Source organism: Odontomachus brunneus, unplaced genomic scaffold (assembly GCF_010583005.1).
Source record: "Odontomachus brunneus isolate Ranch 3 - 2012 unplaced genomic scaffold, Obru_v1 Obru_scaffold_132, whole genome shotgun sequence".
NCBI classification, from domain to species: Eukaryota; Metazoa; Arthropoda; class Insecta; order Hymenoptera; family Formicidae; genus Odontomachus; species Odontomachus brunneus.
In genome coordinates this window covers 135,817-161,485 of record NW_022639582.1, presented here as the reverse complement: position 1 = coordinate 161,485, position 25,669 = coordinate 135,817, and the positions used below count along the sequence as shown (strand labels likewise).

The window sequence follows — 25,669 nt, the reverse complement described above, 5'->3', positions numbered from 1 at the left end:
GAGAGAGAGAGAGAGAGAGAGAGAGAGAGAGAGAGAGAGAGAGAGAGAGAGAGAGAGAGACAGACAGACAGACAGACAGACAGACAGACAGACAGACAGAGTTCTTCCGGTCGATCATTGACATCCGGATAGCATATTCACGGTGCCACGTCGCTGATTGCTCCGACAGGAATCAGGAAGGAGCGAAAAGTATCGGGACGCATAAATCCGCGACCGCACCGCGGCGAGGCGAGAGGGATTTCATGCGAAAATATCGCTCCCGAGATATGTCCACATTCGTATTACGCGGAAGATTGATGGCTCTGATACGTTCTCGAGTCGTCTATATTCCAAGAGGCGATTTTAGCGCGTGTGACCGCTTAGAAATGTACCTAACTTCAACTAGAAAGAGAGCCTGCAAACTATTTTGACAAAATGCTCGCAACGATATTCGTAATAATGAGAGGAGAGAAAGATAAATGCGATGGGAGAAACACGCGGTTCATTTATTACAAGGATATTTTATTAAAGAGGAGCTGTGAATCCCGAGACGCGATGTATTATACAAAGTGTCCCAGATTCGTCTCCGTAACGCTCGGATGGGAACGGATTGAGATGAATATAAAAGTTCTAAATCGTTTTGCGATATTCGCAATACATTTCAAGATATTAATCAAACAAGGTTAGTGAATAATCATGCGTGATATGGTAGATGAGCTCCATTGGCGATGTGTGCTGTCGTTTGCTTGTACATTAGATCAAACTGAACAAAAAAGTTCCTTATCATTTTGCAAATAACCACGTAGATTTTTAGTCACTGACGAAAGAAAATTGTTACGCGATTGTGCACGATAATGCACAAATCTTCTTTAATTAGTATCTAAAAATCTATGCGGTCATTTGCAAAATGGTAGAAAACTATTTTTTTCAGTTTGATCTAATGTATAAGTATGCAACGGCAGACGACACAACTGCAGCTCTATCATATCGCGCGTGATCATTTGCCAATCTTTTTTAATTAATATCTCGAGATTTATTGCGAATATCGTAAAACGGTTTGGGGCTTTTATGCTTATCTCAATCCGTTTCCACGAACGTTCCGGAGATGAATCTAGGACAACCTGTATAGCGCGCGATGTTAATCATGGTAATAGTTGTGCAAAATAACCGCGCATTTCCCCCGCGATCCTATTTCGGGAAATATTATGACGATTGCCATTTCACTCTTTGCTTTCACGTGTTTGCGTTCATTTTTTACCGCGTCTTCTTTGACTTTATGCATGAAAGCGGTTTATACCTGTCTCGCAAGTGGTCGTCTAATTAATGTAATGGATTCTTTGATACATCCATTACCAGATTAGTTATCCGCGGCTCTTCTTACGAAACTGCAAAGCGGATCCGGGAAAGAGCAATAAGCGCGGCATCTCCGCCGGCGTTAATATTTCGCAATTTACGTATACAATGGCGAGGAACTCGCGCGTCGCTTTTTCCTCGTCGTTGATTCGCCCGCGCCCGGAGGGCGGGGGGAAGGAAAGCCGCGAAATAGTCCGGTTTTAGTTTAACCGTTATTTATCGGGCGTCTAGCGCATCACGCGTGAAATATACGTGTACAATTTCCTTTCGGGTTTAATGTGACGTAAGATGCATGACGTAATATTTACAGCGTTATAATGCATTTTTCGTTCTTGCGAATACGCACGTGTACATACGCTCGCGTCCGCGTCATTCTGTGGATGACGCTTTGTGAAACGAGTTAGCATGCAACACAACGGATTTCTTTTTCGGAGCGAGCTGAAGCGTGCAATATTCCGCATTCATCAAAGAAAATGTTTTGCAGAACCACGACGGAGCGCCGTTCGCCTGAAATTCAATTCAGTGTTACGTTAAATGCGGATTTTTACATCGAGAGAGACGCGAGATGAGCGGTACGAAATATAAATTTTGTTAGAATTTATTCACGCGACCGCGCCGTGATAGCGCGACCGTGAGAGCAATTTTTATCCTTGTAATGAATGGGAAATCATGTCGCACGCGCCGTTTCTATTAGCTGTAAGTTGCTGAAATTCGCCGTGGACAACACTGAAATCGCGATCGACAGGTCGTGAATACGGGATGATCCTTGGCCCTCACGGCCGACAACAAGTGCAACGCGCGCTAATTTTCGCTGGCGAAGGAACGCGAGAGATCTGCAATTGTCCTCAGCGGGGCGACGCGATACTTTAATTATGCGGGCTCCGCGCCTCCACCTCGCCGGATGTGCGCGCTTGTCGCAATTGGTGCGTTAAATGTGGGCTTTTTTTAACGGGTCACGTACTGCCGCGCGCATCATGCGGGCGCGGAGGAACGGCTGGATCGGGATTTGGTCCAGCTCGGGCGCGGCGATTCTCGTGTCGAACCCGCGCGGTCCGCGCGCAGTATTGTCCGGCTATGTGGAGCGCGGCGACATGCACGCGGGTCGTGGTGATCGCAGACAGAAGTTCACGTTGTGTTTGCTGACCAGGAGAACCCGCGAGCAGCGCAACCGAACGCTCATTCGGCGGCAGCGATGGCGCGTATCACGCGGCGATGCTCCGGGCCAATGTTGGACACGAAAATCTGTACGCTGCCGCGCAATCCGCTCAGGACGCACGCGAGTATTGTCTCTTCACCGCGCGTGCACACTGCAGGCGCTGCAGGCTTTTCATTCGATCGTTTTGTGTCGGTCTTCCCGGTCGGGCGCGAACGCCCGTCGCCACCCATGGCAGAATTATGCTTCACAATAGCGGGTATGCGCGCTTTTAGAACTCTGCGTGGCGAGAGGATCATGTACATTGAGAGAGAAGTACACAAGAAATAAAAATTATTTCTTAGTGGGTATGCACCCAAGTAGGAATCATATACGTTTCGCCGGAAAAGTGCGGAAAAATGGCCCGATACTGGGTCGATACCGAAAAGCGGATATCCGGTTTTGGTACTGGCTCAATACTGAGCCTAATATAAAAAAGCTGTATTATTGGTACTAGTACCAATAATACACCTTAGTACTCTGTACTAAGGTTAGGTAGTGGGTAATCATACCGTACGTATACTGCAGTGCGATTATGTAACTCGTTAAATGCAGTTAACGATAACGAAAGTGTCGTTAACTGCATTTAACGAGTACATAATCGCACTGCTGGGGCGTTACCGAAAAGTGTTTGTTGTTTTTGGTACTGGTTTTCGGTATTAAAACAGCTGTATTACTGGTACTGGCCCTGTTCCTAGAATCAGTACTAGATAGCCAAGTAAGACATATACAAGACGTATACATTCTGCCAATAGAGGATATTGGGCCAGTATTATGTCGATACTGAAAGACGGACGATACCAATATCCTTTATGGGAAAACAGAAGAGGTCACTAACGCGAAACCTAGATAGTTCAGTGGTAAGAACGCTTGCCTGATAAGCGGAAGACTCGAGTTTGATTCCAGCCGTCGTCCCGAGGATTTTTCCTCATGACTATTAAAAATAGATATGTATAAATACAAACGAGAGCAGCCAGTTCCGGCCATGGTCTGATCTTTCTTTCCGTACTATATAGTTGTGATATTAACAATTGTACAAATAATAAAATTACTAGGTATCAATACTGGCCCAGTACTGGGAATAGGTATTTCCCCAGTGCTAGGAATTAATATTTTTTTTTATACTGGTACAGTACTAATTTTCGGTACTGTGACAGTACTGTTTTCCGATACTTTTCTATCATCCCAGTATCACACCAATACTAAACCCGTACTGGCATCTCTGGTACTATGCCAGTAACGTTTACCATAAATCGGCACTGGGCCACTTTGATGTAGTAGTAAATTCCTATTTGGGCCAGTAATATATTTACCTATCTATACAGGATGTTTGATACAAGACATACAGAATCATATGTGAAGGTAGAGCGTGAGGGTCCTCTGGATTTTGCAAATTACTTGAAATTTCGTGATATTAATGAAAAAAAAAGATTGACGCGACGTTGTGGGACGAGCTCTGTAAACGCAAGATCTCATCGAAAACAGTTGAAACTGCTTTTCATTTTATGCCAAAAACAGTCGCATTTCTGACGAAATCTCGCGTTAACAGAGTTCTTCTTTTAATATTTCGAAATTTCACGTGTTTGCTTGCAAAATAGCGGGGATTCTCGTGCTCAGATTTACGTGCCCTATCTTCACACGTGGTTTTGTATGTTTTGCGTGTCAGACTTATCATACAGAAAAATACATACTTCACTCAAGCACAAATTTTACTTATTTTCAAGTATTTTATATGTTTATATATTCATAAATTTATCACACACAATTTCGTTACGAGAGCATTAAATTTACTCATAATAATTTTTGAATTCTAATGAGTGTTTAAGAAAATATCAATCGAGAATATTAAATAAAAAGGAAAATTCTTTCTATGGGATAAAAACGTTTTGTCCCATAAGTTGTTTCAAATTTCAAGTTTTGTCAAATAAAGTTTCCTTATAATATTCTTGTAAAAAGAATAAATTCTTCTTTTAAGTATATAATAATAAGCTTCCCTAAAATTTGTGATTCATATACTTCAAGACTATCATATTAAGAAAGTATTCTTTGTTGAAGATTTACTTAAAAGAAGAAAAGTAGATTGAGCAATCGTTTTTCATAGGGATAGAACGATATTTTTCTTTATGTATATGTTTCGAGCGAATGAACGAAATAGACCGTGTTCCTTAACAAGATAAAGACCACACTGAGTTTATCTCTGTTTTGTTAGAAAGCGTTAAAATTGGCTAGAACATGCTAGAAACACGGTAAAATTAATAAAAATTTATGAGAGAAGGAATTATAACATACATTTTTTTAATAGTGTCGATTTCAACGAGTGAATATGTCGGTCGATGCACCGCTAATTGCGATACGTGGTGTGTTCGCTATTTTAAACAACAGTTCATCGATCGGTCGGACGGCTGGCTCACCGAGTGGCCCGGTTACGTGATTCTTCCATTTGCGTTTGCGGAGCGATTCGTCATTGCGCTCGTTATTGGTGCTAATATACGGTGTCGTGAATAACTTACGACGCTTATCGTCGTTAAGTATCGCTCCGGGGGGCTCGAACGATACCTACGGACTCGCACGCGCGTGTTTCCCGACAAATACGAGAAACGCTCGGAGCAACGCGTATTCACACAACAACAGGCAGCAGCAGCAGCAGCAACACGTACAACACGTTCTACCCGCGGCAGATTCGAATCTCCGCTAATGATACCGGGATGACAGGCGTAGCGTTACCGCGACGTCGCGCTGAAAAATAATGTGTTTCCTTGATAATAAGGGCAGATACCGAATTGAAACAAAGCAGATATCCACAGCAATCACATTTATCTTCTCCTTCTCCGCCTATTACGGGCAACCCCGCGGTAAATACACTCTTCCCGATACGTATCTATAACTATCGACCGGCAGTTAGCGCGTTTATTCGGTCCCGCGCATATTATTTAATTTTATTCACGATCAGTATGATATAAATGTTTTCCTTTTTTCTTCTTTTTTCATAATTTTACAGAGATATTAATTTACAGGCGCAACATTCGCACGTGAATGCGGATATTATTGACGCAACAGCAAATATAATTGATTGTTGTTTATTTCGTAAGCAACGTAAATTCTATCTCCGAGGGTTTTATTAAAATCGTCGCATACTACGTTTGTTTCATATGTCGCATCGATCACATTTCAAAATGTTGTAACGTCGTTTCAAATGCAGACACGTGCCATTTCGACGAAAATAAGTTCTTCGCAATTCTCCGTGTTACAATGTGATGAGATTTTCTGGATGAATCGCGCGCCCTCTTGGCCGTTAAATGCCGTTTACACGTTTACTGTAAACTGAAGTCTGTAATACATTGGCATATGTATGAGATGAGTGTATCAAATATTTTATAATAGAGAGAAGATATTTTATAGAAAGAAAAAAAGCTAAAGATGTATTTAACTTAAATTAAAGTCTTTATCTTGTTAAGGAACACGGTCTATTTCGTTCATTCGTTCGAAACATATACATAAAGAAAAATATCGTTCTATCCCTATGAAAAACGATTGCTCAATCTACTTTTCTTCTTTTAAGTAAATCTTCAACAAATAATACTTTCTTAATATGATAGTCTTGAAGTATATGAATCATAAATTTTAGGGAAGCTTATTATTATATACTTAAAAGAAGAATTTATTCTTTTAAGTTAAACTAGTTAAATCTTATATCAAGATTTTTTAGATATTATTCTTACGTTACGACGCTTCCTAAATATAGTTATTGCAATGACTAAATGAACAAACAATACTTTGTAGAAGAAGTAATAGAAATTTTGATAAGACACTAATTTATCGAGTTAAATATATCTTTCTCCTAATCTTCTTTATAAAATATTTACAAAGAAATATATTATAAAATATATTATACATATATTATAAATATATTATAAAATATTTGAACACACTTTGTGCTATCTTATAAGTAATGACATGGCTGATCACGGATACAATCATGTTTTCGTCACGTTGCGATTTTCTTGGCGCGTCGACCAGAGTTTACTGTTGCATGTTTCAGACTTCAGTTTACGATCAGCACTTCACGCAACTTAAAGTGTTACGGACACTCTCATGCGGAAAGTCTCCGAACCTCCAACGGCGGTGGATTGAAACAGCATCCGATGTTGCACGCTACATCTTACCGCGGCGACAAGTGTCGTCGATATTCTATTTTTTCCCCCTTTTTTTTTCTTCGTCGCTTTACTCGCGCGGGTCTCTCGGATTTCAGCGACGATGGGATGGTAGGAGGGGGAGAGGGGAAGAGAGGGAGGGCAAGGGGTCCGGAAGAAGTTGACAAATGGTAGCGATCGAAGTCACTTGTAAGGTCCATTACGGCGCGAGACAAGTATACACTGCGCCCCTTCTAAAATCCGAAAACGTTTATCGGCTAACGCTCAGTCTTCCCGTGTCTGCGCCATCGGATATATCCACGAGCGCCGATTGCCCTCCCGGCTCGGATCAAATAAGAAAATGAAATTCAGTTTCACGATGCCCTTCTATCTAGTCTCTCGTTCGATTTTTCACCGGCGCGGCGAGTCGGGCGCAGAAGCAGCCGGCCGATCGGGTCCGGTAGGAGAAGATAGTTACACGCGATCGCGGGTAACGACGGTATTATCGAGAAAACGTTGCGAAAGTTAACGTCTTTCTACGCCGTGATCCTCCACCATGCGCGCAAGTATCTCAAATTAAGATCTACGGCGATGACGTTCGCGCGCGACATTAGTTTTTCCCGTCTCTGAATAGGTTAAAGAGTTTATTCATCAGGGGTGTATTCTCTCAGGGCGCCATGTGTATTCACGTGATGCGTGACGTATCAGGGAAGATACTCACAAATTTTATTATCTATTTATCGAGCAATACGTTCTTATATATTTGTCTCCCTGTCTGAATAATAAGTGTGTTAATTTGAGACTAATTTTGTGATACTACCTCGCAACACATTTCACTCAGCGCAATGTTATTCGAAGCACAAAACAGCAGTTTTCCTACAATCGACCACTGCGCAAAAACGTGCAGCGTTAATGAATATGATTCTTTTTCCTATGCTGCGTGTCCCTAACATTTGCAACGGCAAGTTTTTCATTTCGACGATATTACTTTTTACGAAGTTACACTGAAATAATAGTCATTCATGTTATTTCTACAGATTATATGTGCAAAACCGCGATATTTCTCACGAATCTATAAATGTCTTGCCGCGATAAACGTCAGGTTAAATTTTTGTAGAATTTTGATTCAAGAGTGAAAAGCATTTTGATTCAAGTGAATAAACTCCTTAACGCGTTCTATAGTGTCACCCTCTTCGTCGGCTCCACGCTCGCGCGTCCTTTTTCTGCCTCTCTCCCTCCCCCTCTCTCCTGCACACGTCAATTGCCGGAGAAGCCAAGCGTATGAGAAGCGAGAACTTTCGAAGAGACGCTTTATCAAAGGTCAGTGCGCGACGTTGCGCTTCCGTGGGAATTATTCGTTTGTCGTGGGTCAAGTACGGGGAGGACCGAGCAATTCCGGAATCGTATTAATCTTCTGCCGCCGATTGGCTGTCCGCGACACTGCCGGGATGCTCGCGAATTTTTCATTCTCCACCCCGTCCGTGCGCTCCTTTCGTTCCGTCGCGGCTTCGCCTCTATCGTTTCGCTAGCCGGCTGGATGGCCGGGCGGGGAGGGAGAAAAAGGACGATCGCTTTAGTCGATAGCAGTTTTCCCGTAATTTATTGTTTATCGTCGAATAACTCCCGAATATCCCCCTACACGTCGCGATCCCGCCATAATTGCCGGCGAGATTAATCGCGCAGCTGAAACAGTGGCGTTGCGTTCCTTTCTCCGAATCCTTAACCGAGGGTTGGAGACTGAAATCGATAATGGCACGCGCGTTTGAGAAACGTCGAGGCCGCATCTTCGCGCGATATTCGTGGACGCGAGTTAACGCGTGTTAACCCATTCGATTAGTTAATCAACCGCGTGTGACACGGAATTTTGATATGATTTTACTTAATCGCCTGAACGATCTCCATGGGATCATTACGCATAAAACAGGAAGCGGCCCGCGATATTTTCGCCGATTATTGCGCGAGCAAATAATTGAGCGAGAGCTGACGGACCGGTATTAATCAGTCACAGATTAAACGGCTCATAAATATAATATTCAGCGGTGCCGGTCCCCGCGTATCGTCGCTTCAACGCAATTCCCGGTCTAATCTTATTGGTCTTTCCATTTCGCACGCGAAAATTACTTTGGATTTTCGAGTTTTATTGTTTTACAATAGCGAGCGTCGCGTGCGCCAATGTTTATTGCGACCGACGTATGCGGCGTGCAGTTAATAGAGATGCGTGGGGTGGCATAAATTAATACGGATCGAGGGAATATACACGACGGATGAAAAACGCGAAACGCCACGCGAAGCTGTCGGCAATCGGCAAAATTAAAAGCGAACGATAAAATTGAATCAAGGAAATTACTTGGCAACAGCCACGTTTCTACAGGAAGCGTGAGCGAATTTGATGTACTGGTTATCCCTCTGGGTTATCCCTCGGCTATCAGAACAAAAGTACGTTTGCTGTTTGACCAGAACAACAGATCGAATCGTTGCACATCATTTCTTATAATTTGTTATTTTAACAAACATATATTGCTTGAGATAAGAATAATATTTTTTCTCGTTCACTTGGGTTACTCCCTAAAGTACAATCAGTGTATTCTTCATTGAAATGTGTTATAATTGGCGATTCAATTACAAGCGTAGCACTGCAGTCAGTAAAATGTCGCTGAGAGGGTTGGTTAAGGGTCAGTTAGTAGCGACTATTCCCATTATTACTGTGCTTTGCGAACACAGACAGTGTTATTGCATGCAAGGCGCAATTCCATCGTCACAAGCGCAGAAAATTGGACTCGGTATAGCGTATAACGAACGCGCGTATTATAGATGTCGCAGTGAAATCTCGCTTCTATTGATCAAGATTAGTGAGAAATGAAACGAAGCGTTAAAGTCAGAGTGTCCTTACTGAAAATCAATGGGTAGAAAATCACTGGTCATTGGCGAAATAGTTTTTTTGCCAGTTGAGTCAGAAAAATTTTGACTGATTCATTCTAAGAGAGTGTGTCATTTATGTCACCTCATTGTACGAAAATATTGTTCAGAGCAACAAATTGAAAGTAACAAATCATTCGTTCCCGCTGCGAAGTCATTTGCTATTCTGTATCAACAAACCATTTGTTACGGGAATACTGGCCTTTTGTTAAATTAGCGAAATTCCTTCTCGCCCACAGTGCAGATGATTGTTCGCGTGGGAGAAACAAAAACTGAAGACCCGAAGGATACATTTCACTTGTGAAAAATTGAGCGGCCTGTTTAATTTTTCACGCGTAATGTTTGCCAGTGAGTTCTGCAAACTCCAATTATTCCCGTTTTAAATCGGCTCTTCCGTCAAGCCCTGCCTCTCCTCCCCTTTTCGATTACACCATCAGTCACCGGGCCCTCCGCATAACGCCGAATAAACGATATGTGATTACACAAAGTCGCATTGTGTTTCTTTCCGGCTGACTGGCGCGCCGCGCGTAAACACAACGCGGGACGTATTGTGTCATAATCGCGAACCGTAAGAATTGTGAATACGGCAGCATGAATACGTTAAGCGCGTCGGTTTCCATCGCACCGAGTCGTGTTTATCGCATCCATCGACAATGTTTTTGCTCACGGTGGCCGCGCGCGAAGTGCCGAATTCGAGTCTATAAAATTCCGCCACCGCAGCCAGGTGGCATCAGTTTTACAAGAGTACCCAGGTTGCTACCCGGCGATTCCCAAATCTCCATCTGCACACGACGGCCCTGCCGATCGGATCGTATCCACGCGCGCGCCCGTCGTACACACGCTCTCTTTATCCCCTTCGCCGAATCTACGAGCTCGTAAACGAATCTGTCGTCTCTTCGCGCGGCACGAGCGTCGGTTTTACGGCGCCGTATTCGAATACCTAACAACAGCCGTGGCTACAAGTTAGCCGGACTCTATCTTCGGCAACGTTCCCGAGAGCGCGACGAGAGAGAAAGAGCTTTCTCTCCGTTTCGTGCACGCTTTCGGGATCGTTGTCTCGTCGTCCTGCTGTTACCGCTGTAACACGTATCGTTTGTACCTCGCCATCACATTCGGACACAGCAGTTCTGCAAGCAGCGCGGCGTTTTGTTCCAGCCGGTGATGAGCGCGGCGTCAAAGGATGCGTCGCGTTCACGCAGTAAAACCGGAACGATCGACCGCCGTCTCGCGGCCGTAGTAGCGGCCAATTCTCCCAGAGTGGCGCAATGCTTCCAGTCTTCATCGCGCGCTATTGTGCCGCATCATATATGACCGACAATGCCGTAGTATTGTGGTAACCATCAGTCGGAGCACGTTGTGTCACGCAGCGTTGGCAGGGCGCGCAGGGGCGTTTGTAGAATTCGGCTACGAAGCGTGTAACGCGGCCCGAAATAGATTAAAGTGATCGCGGCTGGTTCGATATTTTGTTAACCCCTCCCCCCTCTCTTTCTCTCTCGTCTATGGTCACCGATATATCGGGTTCCGGCACAGTTAAAACGCTACACACGCTCGAAATTGTGCTGAATTAGATATTGATAGAATACACGGGATCGCATGTAAATTCTGGTAATAACCTGTTACGGCCGACTGATGCCGTTTGGTCCAATTAATAACGGCCGTACACGTCGAGATGTAAGGCAATCGATGCATTCTCTGCGGGAAACGCGGTATTATTATTCTAGGGATACATAAAATGTTATAATAACGAGATATCGCGCGCTCTATACCATGTGCGGATAATACACGGCAACCGATCAGAATTTACGTCTCTTCGATATTCCACCGTGTGTGTACACCTGCTTCGGATTTGCCGATTTTAACAAAATCGCGCGAGAGAGGGATAAGGTCCATACACGACGGCAGATTTTCCGTGAGGAACGATTTGTCACAAATCGATCGCTTTTCGCGACCCCCCGCCGTTTCGTAGTAATGCATCTCCGAGAGACTTCGCACTCTGACTATATCCCCGTGAAACTATAAACTTGCTTCTACATGTCGACTTGGCGCATAAAATCGTGAGTGACACTTATATGAACTTGGCGCGACGAGAAGAAGTTACCATTCACTTCTTCTTCTTCTTTTTCACACCGCTCTTACTTCCTCTGTGCGGGACAGGGGAGTGGCGAGGGAGAAGGAGAGAAAAGGAGGGTACTTCGACCCGAAGACGCCGTTCTTCGCGCTCCGCGAATGCTCGAAAATCGCGCTCATGCATAACGACCTAAACACCGGCCGTGCGATCCCCCTGATTTACGATTTTAGCGAAACGACCAGTTGGGCACCTGCCCATAAAGTCGCCGCTTTTACTTCCCTCTTTCGTGTCAACACGCGCGAACTGACGTTGATATGCAAGCCCTGATAAGTCGCTATGTTAGACCACGCGTTTCTATAAAGTTATTATCCCTATCGGATTGTCGATCGGGCGGCTTCGGCGTGAGCGATATCTCGCTCGATCGCGGGACATTGTCTTTAAGTAACGGCCAGCCGTCCCTTCTCACGACTGGTATTACTTACGTCGCACGCTTCGCGTGATCAGTGATCGAGTCCGCGGCGCGTCAATGTTTAATCGTCCGAATCAATAATCGACAGCGATTCCTCGTCACTGTCTGATCATTGGCGAATTATGAGTTCCTGTAGCTCAGATTGACGTATGGTCGTGGATTCACGAGACCGTGGTTATTAATTCAACGAAGCGCCGCCATCAATCATTACAAAAACATGTTCGCTTTTGTCCGACCACGTCGGCTCGCTTAAATTGTTATGAAGATTATCGTTTTAGCGCATATTTGATGCGCAATACCCGAATGAATTCCAGTCTTTTGTCCGACATTGTTATCCCCGTCGATTACATCGATTGCATTAAGTTTGGTTTCGACGTGAAATCCCGTTGTCAAGGTTTCGTTAGAATGTTGAGCACGCACGATACCTTTCTCTCGCTCTTTCTCTCTCCCTCTCTCTCTTTTCCTCTTCCCCTTTCTCTTTCTCCACTCTCGCACGTCTCTTCGCATTTTTTTTTCTTGCTCCTTCACCCCGAGGGGTATTTTGCGAGCCCTCGGAGCAGCGGTGTCAGTATCACCAGGTTAGATAACGCTGGTCGCCATCCTGAATCCCAAGTACAATATCTTCTATTCGCTCAAGGCGTCCTGTCCAAAGATCAGCGGCTTTTCAGTCGCGAGAGCGATAGATCTCGGTGCCTCTTAAAATTCTGACCTCGACCACCATCGGTATCGTCTGCTCCTTCTACCCGGCCGTCCGTCCACCCCCTCGATTTCACGAGAACGCGTCGCGAATCTCCCGCCGCAAGAACACACCGTCTTACCTGCTGCCCCCCTCCCCCCGGTGGTCGCATTAGACGTCCCGGGGACATCTTTATTGCACCGCGGCAAAAAGCGACATTGCGTTTGACCACTTAATGAAATTGGTTCAATGCTAGGTCGAGTGAAACGAGCGGAGTGTACAATAGAGATACGACGGTTGGAAAGTAAGTTCTCGCGGAAAATACTGGAGGTAAAGAGCGACGCCGAAGAGAGTTCCAATGCTCTCGCGTATAATCACGAAAAGTGCTTTAATTAACGGCCACGTCAGAATATTAAAATTACACCTGCGATATTATGAATATCTGTGTATATACCTGTGTATTTTTACGGTGAGAAACGCGTTTCCAGACGGTGTTCCGGAGGGGAAGCCGGGCTAAGGCCAATATGTTGTTATTTCTATATGGCATTAGTTTATCACTGTAATAATATCGCTGCTTAATTAGTATTATGTCTGACAACTCCAAATTACTCAAGTTCTCTACATACGTACTAGTTGTCTACGAAAATTTAACAAATACGAGCTTAATTATGTCTCGTTTGGAGATCCGAATAATTATAAAGCAAATACGCCACGCTTAATTCCTCATATATAGACGTAACATTGGAAAACGGAGCATGTACTAATTAATAGACCTCGAGATTTTTCATCCTATTTTTCGCAAAGAATTCCTATTTATCGCAAAGAGGGAGAAAGAGAGAATAAAGCCATTTCGGCGCAGATATTTCACAAGTAGATTTCTTCAAAAAGCGCAGATGAAAAATTCGCTTTATCCTCTAAAAGTAAGCGGGTTTTCTTTCCCTCTCTGAAGATGTAATTTAATGCTTATTTTGCTCTTGTACCGTCAAGTACTTATCGGCATGCCAACTGTTCGACTAACCTTTGACAACGTTTATTTTTTTTTCTAATTTTTACAAAACCAAATACTTGATCAGCAAACCGCACAGAATTCCTTTATCATATACAACGAAGCGTAACGAACGTGCTTTATGCTCTTTGCAGTGACGCGGTAATCTTATTCTCTTTTCTTCCCTTTCTCTTTTTTATTTTCACTTTACGGGGATTAAAAATCTCTCCTGGGTTTGAACAGCAAAGACACGTAGACACCATCACGAGTGCGCTATACTCCGGGGGCACGAGCAGAAGCATAATATCTGGCAAAATTGTGTCTCATTTATTGCGCTTCTAATTTTCCTCGTTGTCTTTTTCGTATTATACTTGCAACGATATTAGACGCTTCATCTTCCCGGCAGCGCCATTTTAATCAACGATCCAACACCATATCTCGCGACTACCATTTTTCCCCTTACGAAAATATAACGATAAAACTACCGGAGCTGCAAAATGAGCAGCGGCGTGAATTTTTATATTCCCTTGCATCTACTGTCTTCGCTGTTTTCATCCCGCGCGAAATTCCGTATCGAGAGGCATCGTTCTGTTCCCTCTGTTCCGCAAAGTTCACATTAACAAGTAAACCTACCCAAAAGTTACACACCGATTTCTTTCTAATTTGGCACAAATGTAAAAAAGTACAAAAAATATTTACGTCTAATTTTTTTTATTTTGGCCTACTTTGAGTTTCACAGGCAATTTATAGCTTTTTAATGTTCTTACTCCTATCATCAACAAGTGCAACAAAAATAAGAAATAAAATATAAACATAAGAAATAAAACTGAATACAAGATATAGGCGCTTCTGGTTTGCTGATTATAAATATGATGTCAAATGTATAAAATTATTTGTATAAATAATAAAATGTTTAAACAAAACATGTAAAAAGTTGAAACAAAAATTATTTATACAAATAATTTCTCCGTTTGGCCGAGATTCGAATCATATTTGACTAATTTAGCACAGATTTGAAATATTTCGGTTGGAATCTCGGCTAAAGAAATTTAGAATGGTTCGTGTCTCAGCTGTGTTGATTTTGTTAAAATTTAATTATATTATATTAATTTAATTATTTTGTTAAATTTTAAAATTGCCGAATTTCTTGATTTGGCCGAGATTCGAACCATTTTTGACTAATTTAGCACAGATTTTAAATATTTCGGTTGGAATCTCGGCTAAAAAAATTTAGAATGTTCGTGTCTGAGCTATGCGCTAATTTTATAAAAATTATTTAACTATATCTTGTATTCAATTTTATTTCTTATGCATTTTTGTTGTACTTATTGATGATAGGAGTAAGAACATTAAAAAGCTGTAAACTGTCCGTGAAATTCAGTGAGCCAAAATGAAAAAAATATGACCTAAATATTTTTAAATATGACCTAAATATTTTTTGTACTTCTACATTTGTGCCAAATTAAAGAGAAATTGGAGTGTACCTTTTGGGTAAGTTTAATTGTAAAAGTTTCTATAACGCTTAAGATACACAAGTCACTTATATTCCTTCGCGTTGGTTTTCGCAATCGGATATACACGATTATTCATTCGATATCGGCTGTCAGAATTCTCAATTTCTTCGTGTTATCATAATTTTCTCGAAATTTCCATTGGAACAAATATTGGAAATATATCGGATATATCAATCATTATTAGTATTAATCTCGTCGTTTAATAATACATATGGATATTTTAGGACAGAGCTGTGCAGAGGCACGTGCACACGCAGCTGCAAAATTGACGCACTTCAATTATTACAATAATTCGATGTGTTCTCTGTGCAGTGGTTTAAGCCGCTCTTGTATCCAACAATACGTATATCGTTTATCCTTCCTCACTTCCCATATGCGACAAGGTTCGGCGAGGTTTATGCAAATATACGAAACTGCAACGCAGGCGAATTTCTCCCAGGTTATGCGGACGTTCTTGCTGAGACAGGTACATGTTTACAAGAAGCCGAAGAAGATCGCGAGTTTGCCCGAATTCGCGCTGCATCGTGCTCCTCTCGCGGAAGCGAGTGTCTCCTCTCTTTCCCTTTTGTCGTTCGATCCGTATCTCCATTCGTCATCGTTCTACTTTGGCGTGAATTTCGAAGGAGCTCGGCGTAGTTTAGCCGTAGCTTTCGTAAGGAAAAGCGCTCAATGTTGGAACAAATACAGAAAAAGAAGACAGAGAGACAGCGCAGTAGCGAGATAGTAATAAATGACATTCGTAAGGAAGACGTATTACGATGCAGATTAAATTACCGTATATTGTACCGTGAGTTTTTATAATGCATGGTATAAAATTGTACACTTTAAGATCGTAAATCAAATTACATACTAGATGATTAAAAGATTATGCACGTATTTTACGGTATTTTAATGCATTTATCTATTATATAGCTCTACTGAATTATTTATTTCGTCTATTTATAAAGTCTATCAGTTAGATTATTCCTATCTCCCTTTTCGCAAACGTGCAAACTTCGCAAGAGTTGAGTGTTCTTAAATATCGATTGCTGGCTAAGACTTGTCGTATAGGTAGATGTTGGAAGAGTGAAAGAGCGAGCGATCGAGAAAGCGAGAGAGAGAGAGAGAGAGAGAGAGAACATGCCATGTGTTCTCTGGCAGCAGCAAGTGAAGGCTCAAAGATATGGTCTAATTGTCAGTAATGTTTGCGAGTGAACCGAACGCTGGCCGTGGCAAATGTTTGCGGTGTGCCAGCGGTACAAGGATCTCCTGTGGTCCGACCACTGACTGTTTTCAGAAACGTCCGCTTTGCCGGAGGTGGAAACGCGCGCGCTGTAACTACCTGACCGGACCGACGGTCAAACTTCCGGCTGCGAAATTCGACAAATATCTAACGGGTACTGTTTACTGCTTAGAAAGCGAGACACAGAACTTCGCCGTAATGGCGAGATCAGCAACGCATTAAATATCAGACGTTACTTGCGCTCTATATCTCCGCTGGATTTATTTCCGAGATGTTTCCGGGACGAAACGTTCCGTCTACAACATCTATCCTTTGTGAGAGAAAAATGTCTACTACTCTATCATTTCTTTTATCGATATTTTTTCATATCTAATTAGATTCCCTCGTATTGGGACAGGGCGCTAAGAAAAAGAAAAGAGTTCAAGACTTTCAGTACTTATTATACTGAATAAAAAAGGTTCAGAAAACATAGGTCGAAAAATTAATCTTTTCAGAGTTACAAATGTTTTGTAACGTCTAAACATTTAGTGAACATTTCTTGCACAGTACAAAGAGTACTATCTATCCTGTAAGTCTTTTGAATCCTTCTTGTTTTGAATATCCTTTATAATGAAAGTATTCGCACTCCGTCAACGTTTTATTGTTACTCGCAGAAATATTCCTAGTATAATTGGAATCGATGAGCTTCTCAAAGTGGGAAGGTGACTTTCTCAATGTGGTACGTATTTCTTAAAGCTTCGTCTTAATTATTCCGTTGATGTCGCGTTGTTCGCCGTTAATCCTTTGGTTACTGCAATTAATGCGGATTTAATCGACGTGTACGCGGCTAATTGTAATCGCCGTCGCTCCGGAATAAACGGCCGCCACTCACGGCATTAAAAGCGCTCGTCGATGGCAAAATATCATCTTCACGATATAGCCTTAAAAGGGTTCTTAACGTCGCGAAGCTGAGTCATATATTACGAGCAGCTTAACGCGCGAGAAGCAGCTTCCTTGCACCGACGGCGCGCACCGGCACTTTTATTAAAACGGCGAAGGCACGTTTGCCGCTCCGGTGGATCGTTTACCCGTTTGAGAGATTACTCGCGAAATAAACGGAGGCGCCCACTCACGATGATTTGCCGTCTCTTTTGCGCTCTCTCTCTCTCTCTCTCTCTCTCTCTCTCTCTCTCTGCGCTCGCGCTACGTGCGTAAACTCAGGCTCACGCAGGTAAAATTAAATTTTCAGGTCGCCGTTATGTGTACGACATAGTAGCCGTTATGCATTTTCGCCGTGACGGATGGCTGACTGTAACGGGGTGAAAGATCGTTTATCGACATCGTACAGCCGTCGCTCGCACCACCGTAATTATCTGCCTCTAACGTCGCGCGCGCATAGCGGTAAACCTAGCTCTACCGATTTCCTAGGGATGATAAAATGGATCCCGACGAGGTCACGCGTTTCTTCGCGAAAATTGCGTGTCTCATTGCGGTATACTCTGTTTCCCTCGGAGTTTATCGATGGAATTACCGGGGGTAGAAATTTGTTTCGAATATTATACATTGTCGAGAAGTAGGAGGATATTTACATCATCATGTTGTAAATTATAGATTAACGAGCCAAGATTGAAATTAAGATACACACGTTACTTTTTCGGACCTTATCGCGAGAGCCTCAAAGGGAGTGTCAAACATAAAATTCTCACCGGCTCAACATACACGCGCGTTAACGCATCATGTATAAGTTATATTTTGTAATTTGCATGTCGTACCGGGACGTAAGGGCGTATCGGTATAAATGCTTAATCGACAAACAGAAAGCATCGCTGTGACTCTGTCGCGCACGTCAAGTCAAGAGACAAACTGCAAACGGAGTTCGCGATGCGTGTGCACACGCGCAGTGACAATAATTTAACTGGAATCGAGAGATTTGTTTTATGCGTACTCGAAACATCTACAAGAAACACTAGTGCGACCTGTAGGTTATCGAAGTCTCTGAATTTAGATTTTTCGATCGCTTGTGTGAAAGTAGAAATCTCGTTAAACTGAATAGAAAAAATCTCTACTATTTTTGTAAATTATCACAATAATTATCATTTTATCGACCAATTTTCTTTAATTAAGATCTCAAAAATTGTTGTGTTTGTTTGCAAATTGATAGAGGATTTTTCTATACAATTTAACGAGTCTACTTGCATACGAGCACTCGGACATCTAAATCCAGGTACTCTGTATATATAAATTAGAACAAGGTTCTCATTATTACCTCATTTCGTATCTTCTTTTAAATTGAAAAAAATTTTTTAATTTTAAAAAATTAAAATTAAAAATTTTAAAAAGTTAAATTTTATAAAATTTTAAAATTTTGTATATGTCAAAAATATAAAATTGATGCATTACAAATTCGAACCAAGATTTTCCATTGGTTTTCAACATAGATTAATGTCCGTTTTGATGCAAACACAAAAAGCGGTGTTTTTTGCACTTACACGATTATACTATTCTTATTCGATTTATGACTGGAGTTTTACGCCACTTGCACGGTGTAATCCAACGAGAATGTAATCCAACGAGAATGCAAAACGGAATTATCATTGAGTCAATGATGATGAAAATCACGTGGGCGATGAGAGAAAATTACAAATTCGATGTGATGAAGGAAATTTACGCGGATGCTTCGGGGGAGCAAAGTTTACGCGTCGTTAACTTCTCTTGCTTGTTTGCTACGGAGATTTGTGAATCCTTGGTTTCGTCTCGACGGAACCGCGCGACAGACGGCGGCTGAGATCGCGTTACTTTCGCGAGTTTGCAACTACTCGCAATAGAACAAATTGTTAGGTAAGCCTTCTGTCTACCGGTAATATTCATTTTCCACGGTCGCTCGGTCGGAACTTTCGCATCGCGCCGCAGAGCCATCGGAGTCTTCGGCGGACCTTTTCCATTTCCCGGTAAATCCTTGTACTAAAGCCCGCAACGGCACGCCTCGGCTTATACTTTCAACTTCTCCACCTTGCCCGTCGGCCCTTTCCTACCCTACATTGACCCTTGTACGGCGTGTCAGTCGCAAAATCTGTTTGTTTCCGCCGCTATGCGTCAGCTCTTACGCGAAGGGACAAGATTGCGGCCAAGTTGTGTGTCAACTAGCAGACCCCTTTGCCGCTTTTCCGCGTATATTCCGTTTAAATGTTTACGCGGAAAGAGAGAGAGAGAGAGAGAGAGAGAGAGAGAGAGAGAGAGAGAGAGAACGCATCGCGCGCGGTCAACGCGTAGCAGATATATTATTTCTCGTCACGTGCGTGACCTTCCATAGTCTTTACCTTCGCACATAAGAGAGAGTTGCCGAAATCATATCGGCATCCTAAATCGCATCTCATCAGTTTTTTCATTATTACTGAATATGAACAACGGTAAAAATGAAGAATACACACTGAGAAAAATTCCTGGTAATAATTAGTCTATGTTATAATTACTACATTTAGTGAAATAATATCAACTAAATATAAGAAGTGAATATTACTATATGACAGTTAATGTTACTAACAATTTTGTAATTATTACCAAACATTAGTAACATTTACCATTATTTATCAAATGATATGGTAAAACGCATTTGGCAAGTATTACCAAACTTTTTTTTCAGTGTATGTGTAAGCAATGAGAAACACAAAAAACAATTTTTAGCTGAAAAGAAAAAAAAAGAAAGTAATATTTTTCCTAACTTTAAAATAAAATCAAACGCGTAAAAAATGGTTGGGAAATAAAGAGATTTATTAAAAAACCAAGTTTTAATTTCGGCAATTTTCCCCTAAACTATTATAACTTTTCCAATTTTACGATATATGACGTTTTAACTCAAGTTTACCACGCGCGCACTCATACAGGAAAAAGACTTCACTGCCGCAGCTGATCATGGTTTGCTGAAAATGTATTTGTTGCTGTAACTCAAAATTTGCCACTGTTGTTACTGCATCGGTTTTATGGCTAAATGTACTCCTGCTGGTAGTTATTTATTTTTTTGGATATCCATATGTTACAATGAAATTCAGTTACCATACACAAATTCTTGCAGTTAAAATTCTGCTGCAGTTAAATTTTTTCCCCGTGCGATACACCGGAAGGGGTGAAATTGTTTCAAGCGTCGCGGGAAATTAGGCGACCACATCTGAGCGTCGTCGTCGAGCGCGAAATGACGTGTTCCTCGGGGCTTCTTACATGTTAGAAGAAGCATGTGATGAGAGGCTGCTATTACTCGCTGCTTACGTAGTCTCATTCGTCCCTTTTCTCTTGCCTTATGCATTTCTAATCACGCGGCTATCCTAGTCGCGTCTCTGCTGCGCGAGAAACAGGCCAGCCGTCAAATATTCATTCTCGCGACACTCTCGCACTCTTTTCTTTTTTATTCTCATACTTTCGTTCTTGCCAACCAATTAGCTCGCTCTCCCCTTACATTTTTTATTATCGCGCTTTTAGCACGCTCATTAACTGCCGCAGGGTGTGCGTTCGATCCCGCTAATCCTCGCCGCGATCGGCGATGCGGACTTCTCTTTGGGCCGGAAGCTTTCGTTCTTATGAGAATATTAATTTCACAGCGAAGGGGAGTAGCGGCATTCCCGATTTCGAAAGCGAGCCTAGCTCTCGGTCGTTATTCGTGTATTCCGTCATACGCAGCGTCTGCGTGTGTTTTCGTTCTATTCGCGCGCATACATGAAAGTGAACGAATGGAGATGATATCGCCTGCATACGTGGGGAATATTTTTCTAGATTTTTACCTCATTTCGTCATTTCGTCAAACGCGCGGCATACGTAATGGACATCAGCGCCACTCAATGAGAGAGATATTACGCGAAAGCCGTTATTTTCATTGCAATTCTGTTGAATTAAGTCACGTATTTTTTTGAGCTCGCGCATTCCGCGTCACAATTAATTCTCTGTATTTCCGTCCGGCAACACGAATCTGTTTACACACGGGGGTTTACACTCGTCCGGCTTTACGTTTCCTTAAATTCAGCGGAATTTTATTTCGCCGTCCGGCACAACGCTCGTTCTATTCGCTTGCTTCTATTCTTCCACGGCGGGTGCGAAGTGACCAAACCGAGACGACGAAGAAGACCGTGTCTAGTCACGTATCGTCGCGTTGCGGAAAGCGCCCGAAGTTCTTCGTTCGCGCGAAAATTACTGATGTGCAAAGCCGGCACTTTGCCGCGCTCGTCTGCAGATAGCACCGGCCGGAACGTTAACATACAACGAAAAGCATTCGTCTGTTTACGCGCGCGCACGAGTGAGACTTTTACGGCGAAGTAGCGCAGGGGCGTGTGCGCGCATAGCGTGCCGAATTAGCCTCCCGTGCAATTTCATAGACGGAATTTGGATGGCTATCTGTGTCCTACGTCGGCCAACGTACAGGAGCGATCGTAAAACCGTGCGTATTTGACTTGCAAATTTCTTAGTGTTTTTAGCGATTGAAGTATGTGGAGCAGAACATCCGCGTGGACACGAGTCACGTAGATGTGTGCAATTTAACGCGTGCTTCTACAAAGCATAAAGATGAATTCGATCATTATACACGTGACTGGCCGGAATCAACAAAGAAATTGTGGATGATAAAGAACTCATATAAACGACATATATACTTTGCGATATTCAGTTATTTATCTCTCACGTACAAAAAACGAAGAAAAAATGGCTGAGCCAACCGAAATTATTTTTGGCCCCGACTATATTTCCTGTTTGTTCTAATAAGAAAATAATGATAATAGTAACATGCATATAAGATTATCTAACATTATAGCAGAATTTAATTTAAAAAATTATTTTTTCTTGACTATAATTTAAAGCATTTCTTTATTAAAGTATTTTCTTTCTCTATATGATTGTAGACCACATTATAGTTAGAAATACCAAACATTTCTTTGTCAGAAAATCCCGGTTGAAATTTCCAGAGTCCCTCATAATTTCAACCGGAATTCCTGCTTTGTTCATATTTCACCCGAAATTTGGTCAATCCAATCAAATCTTCTTTTCCGCGAAGTTATCATTCACTCAACAATCATTCTATCTTACGCGAGCTTACGTGAGCAATTTGTGTTGACCGCAAAGGATACGTGAAAGATTATAGACAGCGATACAAAATGAGCGTTTCTAATGTAACCGAATTCCTCAATTAAACTTCGCTCCTTGCTGCAAAAGTATCAAGTTTAAGGAAGGAAGGGGAAAGAGTGTGAAGTGGAGTAAATCGAATTCCGCGATTAAAAACCCTATTGCTGATTCCGACGAGGCGGAGTTACTTCTCGGGGAAGTGAGAAGGATTCGCGGTTTCGAAGTTTAAGGCGTTCTTGATCCTGTATCGGCGAACGAGTCTCCCCACGAAAGCGTCTGAAACCGATAAGCCTCGCGGAAGATTCGCAAGCATCGGCTACTACCTCCTATAACCTCCCTCCTGCGCTTGGAATTTCTCTTTCCCTCGAAAACTTTCGGCTAAGGCTCGCGGCTCTCGACTTTTCGATTTTCCTCGAGTTTCGTAACCTGCCCAGCGCAACCGCGTGACCGAGTCTCGAGCACGTGTCCATTGTTACGAGAGGTTAACGGGCGGCATCGCGTGACGCGAATGTCAAACTAATTAACGGGAACGTGAGGAGGGCGGAGAGAGAAGTCCGTTTGAGTCCGCGTGCGAGTCCGGGCGAATTTATTCGGCGAATGCAAGATGGGCGGGGAGAGAGCGAGCTGAAATCCCTTAGGAGGAAACGGTGAGAAACGTTTGAGAAAGTCGTAAAGCTCGTCCCGCCACGAGGAACCTTTAACTCGGCATCCTTCACGATAGCATTGCGAAAACCGTACATCACCGGCGGCGGCCGCGCATTAAGCTCCGCGTTTGTCGAGTCCGGAGTTTCTCTCTCCGCGCGTTCGTTGACACGCCGTAATTTTATCGTCTCGAAGACGAATAATTTTCACGCTTTTGTGTGTCGGCAAAGTTCTCGGCGGTTTGGCCGGGTATGCGGCGTGTGTATATACGTATATACCGCGGTCAAAACTCCCCACCGTGTCGCAAGTACGTCTCACGGGTCGGAATATATTTACATATTTACCTAAACTTATTTGCATCCTCGATAGCGACTTATGTACGCGCGCGCGCCCGCTGTTAAAGAAAGCTTTTATTAACAATGTTGCCGCGAGAGAGAGAGAGAGAGAGAGAGAGAGAGAGAGAGAGAGAGAGAGAAAAAGAGAGAGAGAGGACCACCTTGGCGGGGAGCTGCGAGACGAGACACGATAATTAAAGACACAATGGCCCACTCGCGGAAAGATTTACTACGGCGAGAACGCGTTTTGAGTTCGTCCACCTTTTCCCGCCCTGTCCCGCGGTCGATCTAGACTTTATTTCCATCGGAATGGTTTTCCCTTTTGGTTACCTCGAACCTACCGTACCACGGCTGGCGATTACGCGCCTCCGTTTGTGCCTGTAAAGCTTCATACACATTTATGCGCCTTGGTAAAGCCCCGAGTGCTGCCGCGACCAAATGCGATTTGGGCGCGTTTCATACAAATGCGCCGCCTGCGCGTGCTCATTTATCATGAATATTGCGGGATCGGAAGGAGCGGGTCGAAAGGAGACGGAGACCCGATGTAGAAAGAACGGCGAAAAGGGAAAATAGGAATGTAGATTCGAGTGACTCGGCACAAGGTGACAACACGTGGCTGTATCATTCCGGCCTCAGCGAAATGACGGCCTGCCGTTCCTTTGAAACGTAATATTTGCGCATTTCCAAAAACCGCTCGCAACCATGTCAAATTACCGTAAATATTAGTCGGAGGACGGGAATATCGATAGGGGGACTGCAATTAAATCCCTTTGCGTAACTCGTCGGCCGTAACGGATTACAGTTGTTATAATTTCACGCTCGCATGATGGGCGTTTGTGTATTACCGATGTAATTTCTGGGGTGAAATTCAGCGGAAGTGAATTAAACAAAATTCGCTACTGTGTTGTCGCCACGTACATATCGGTGATAAATGTATAATAATTGCGATGTATATCACGTACGGCTTGCATGATGTGGAGATCTTAAGGGAGAAGCAGGAGGTGGGCTTGATTTATCGCGCACATCTGTTCGATGAATTTCGATCAAGTATTCCGTTGCGAAGGAACGCAACAATATCGATCGAATACTAAACTCGGGTTATGCAGGTGCAGCAAAGTAGTCTATGTTTTATTCTTTATCTCGGCTACACCGAGAAAAAGAAGTGGTTGAATCGACTAGATCGACGGTTACCCCCGTCCTCGAAGAAATACTCTAAATATTGAACAAATTTATGCATTCGTGTGCAACAATAAATTGAATCATTGAATCAATTGACAACTTGTCACAGCAACATATAATTCGTTGAATCGACCAAACGTTCGCTTGAACAAATTTTGTTCGTTCAAGCAAGCTAGCTCAACCACTTTCTTTTCTCAATGTAGACACGCTATGCAAATGCGCGGTCTCTAAGCCTCTTAAATTATGCGGCGCTCTCGAAATATACAACCTTCGCGCGTTGAAAGTATCTTATTGACAAACAATGCGATTTACATGTAAACACTGCATGCACTACGTAATATCTCTTTGTGAGCGTTTGAATGGCACGCTCACCAATGTACGTTGAAATCCCTCGGTCTAACCGGCCATGTTCAGGTGCTCAGCATCCAGCCTTCACAATGTCCAGTCTTTGATCCATGTCGCAATGTCCGATCCACCTCGCTACACTACTCTCGCGATCATGATAATTTTCGTGGATTCACCATTTAATGGAAACGTCCAACAAATTGACAATTTACGCATTTAACGATTTAAAGAACGATCTGATGATTAAACGAAAAGTACGCGACAAAGAACAGTGTGTTTCGAGAATATATCTGCAAATCGCGTGCAAAAAAATTACGAATAGAAAATCACGGTTCTTTGGACAAATTTCGACTGAAAAAGAGAAGACATTCCGTTTCGTGGACGTTTATACTTAATAAAAAAGCGACGTTCCTATTTCGCGAAAATATTAGTTTTTTATTATTACTCGCCACGTGAGAAGCATTTAAGAAACTTAAATCGCAAGCAAAGTGGCTAATCGCGAGTCGTGGCGCAATTCTGAAGCGCTATATTGAAACGCTATTTTTGAACCATTCAAAACAATTATAATAAATTATAATAAATAAATAAA

At 42.7% G+C, this 25,669-nt stretch overlaps 1 protein-coding gene across 1 annotated transcript in view; it reads left to right on the top strand.

Annotated features, from left to right (window-relative positions):
• Positions 1 to 25,669, top strand: part of LOC116850045 (leishmanolysin-like peptidase) — a 158,012-nt gene that overhangs the window by 97,495 nt on the left and 34,848 nt on the right. The window lies entirely within an intron of this gene.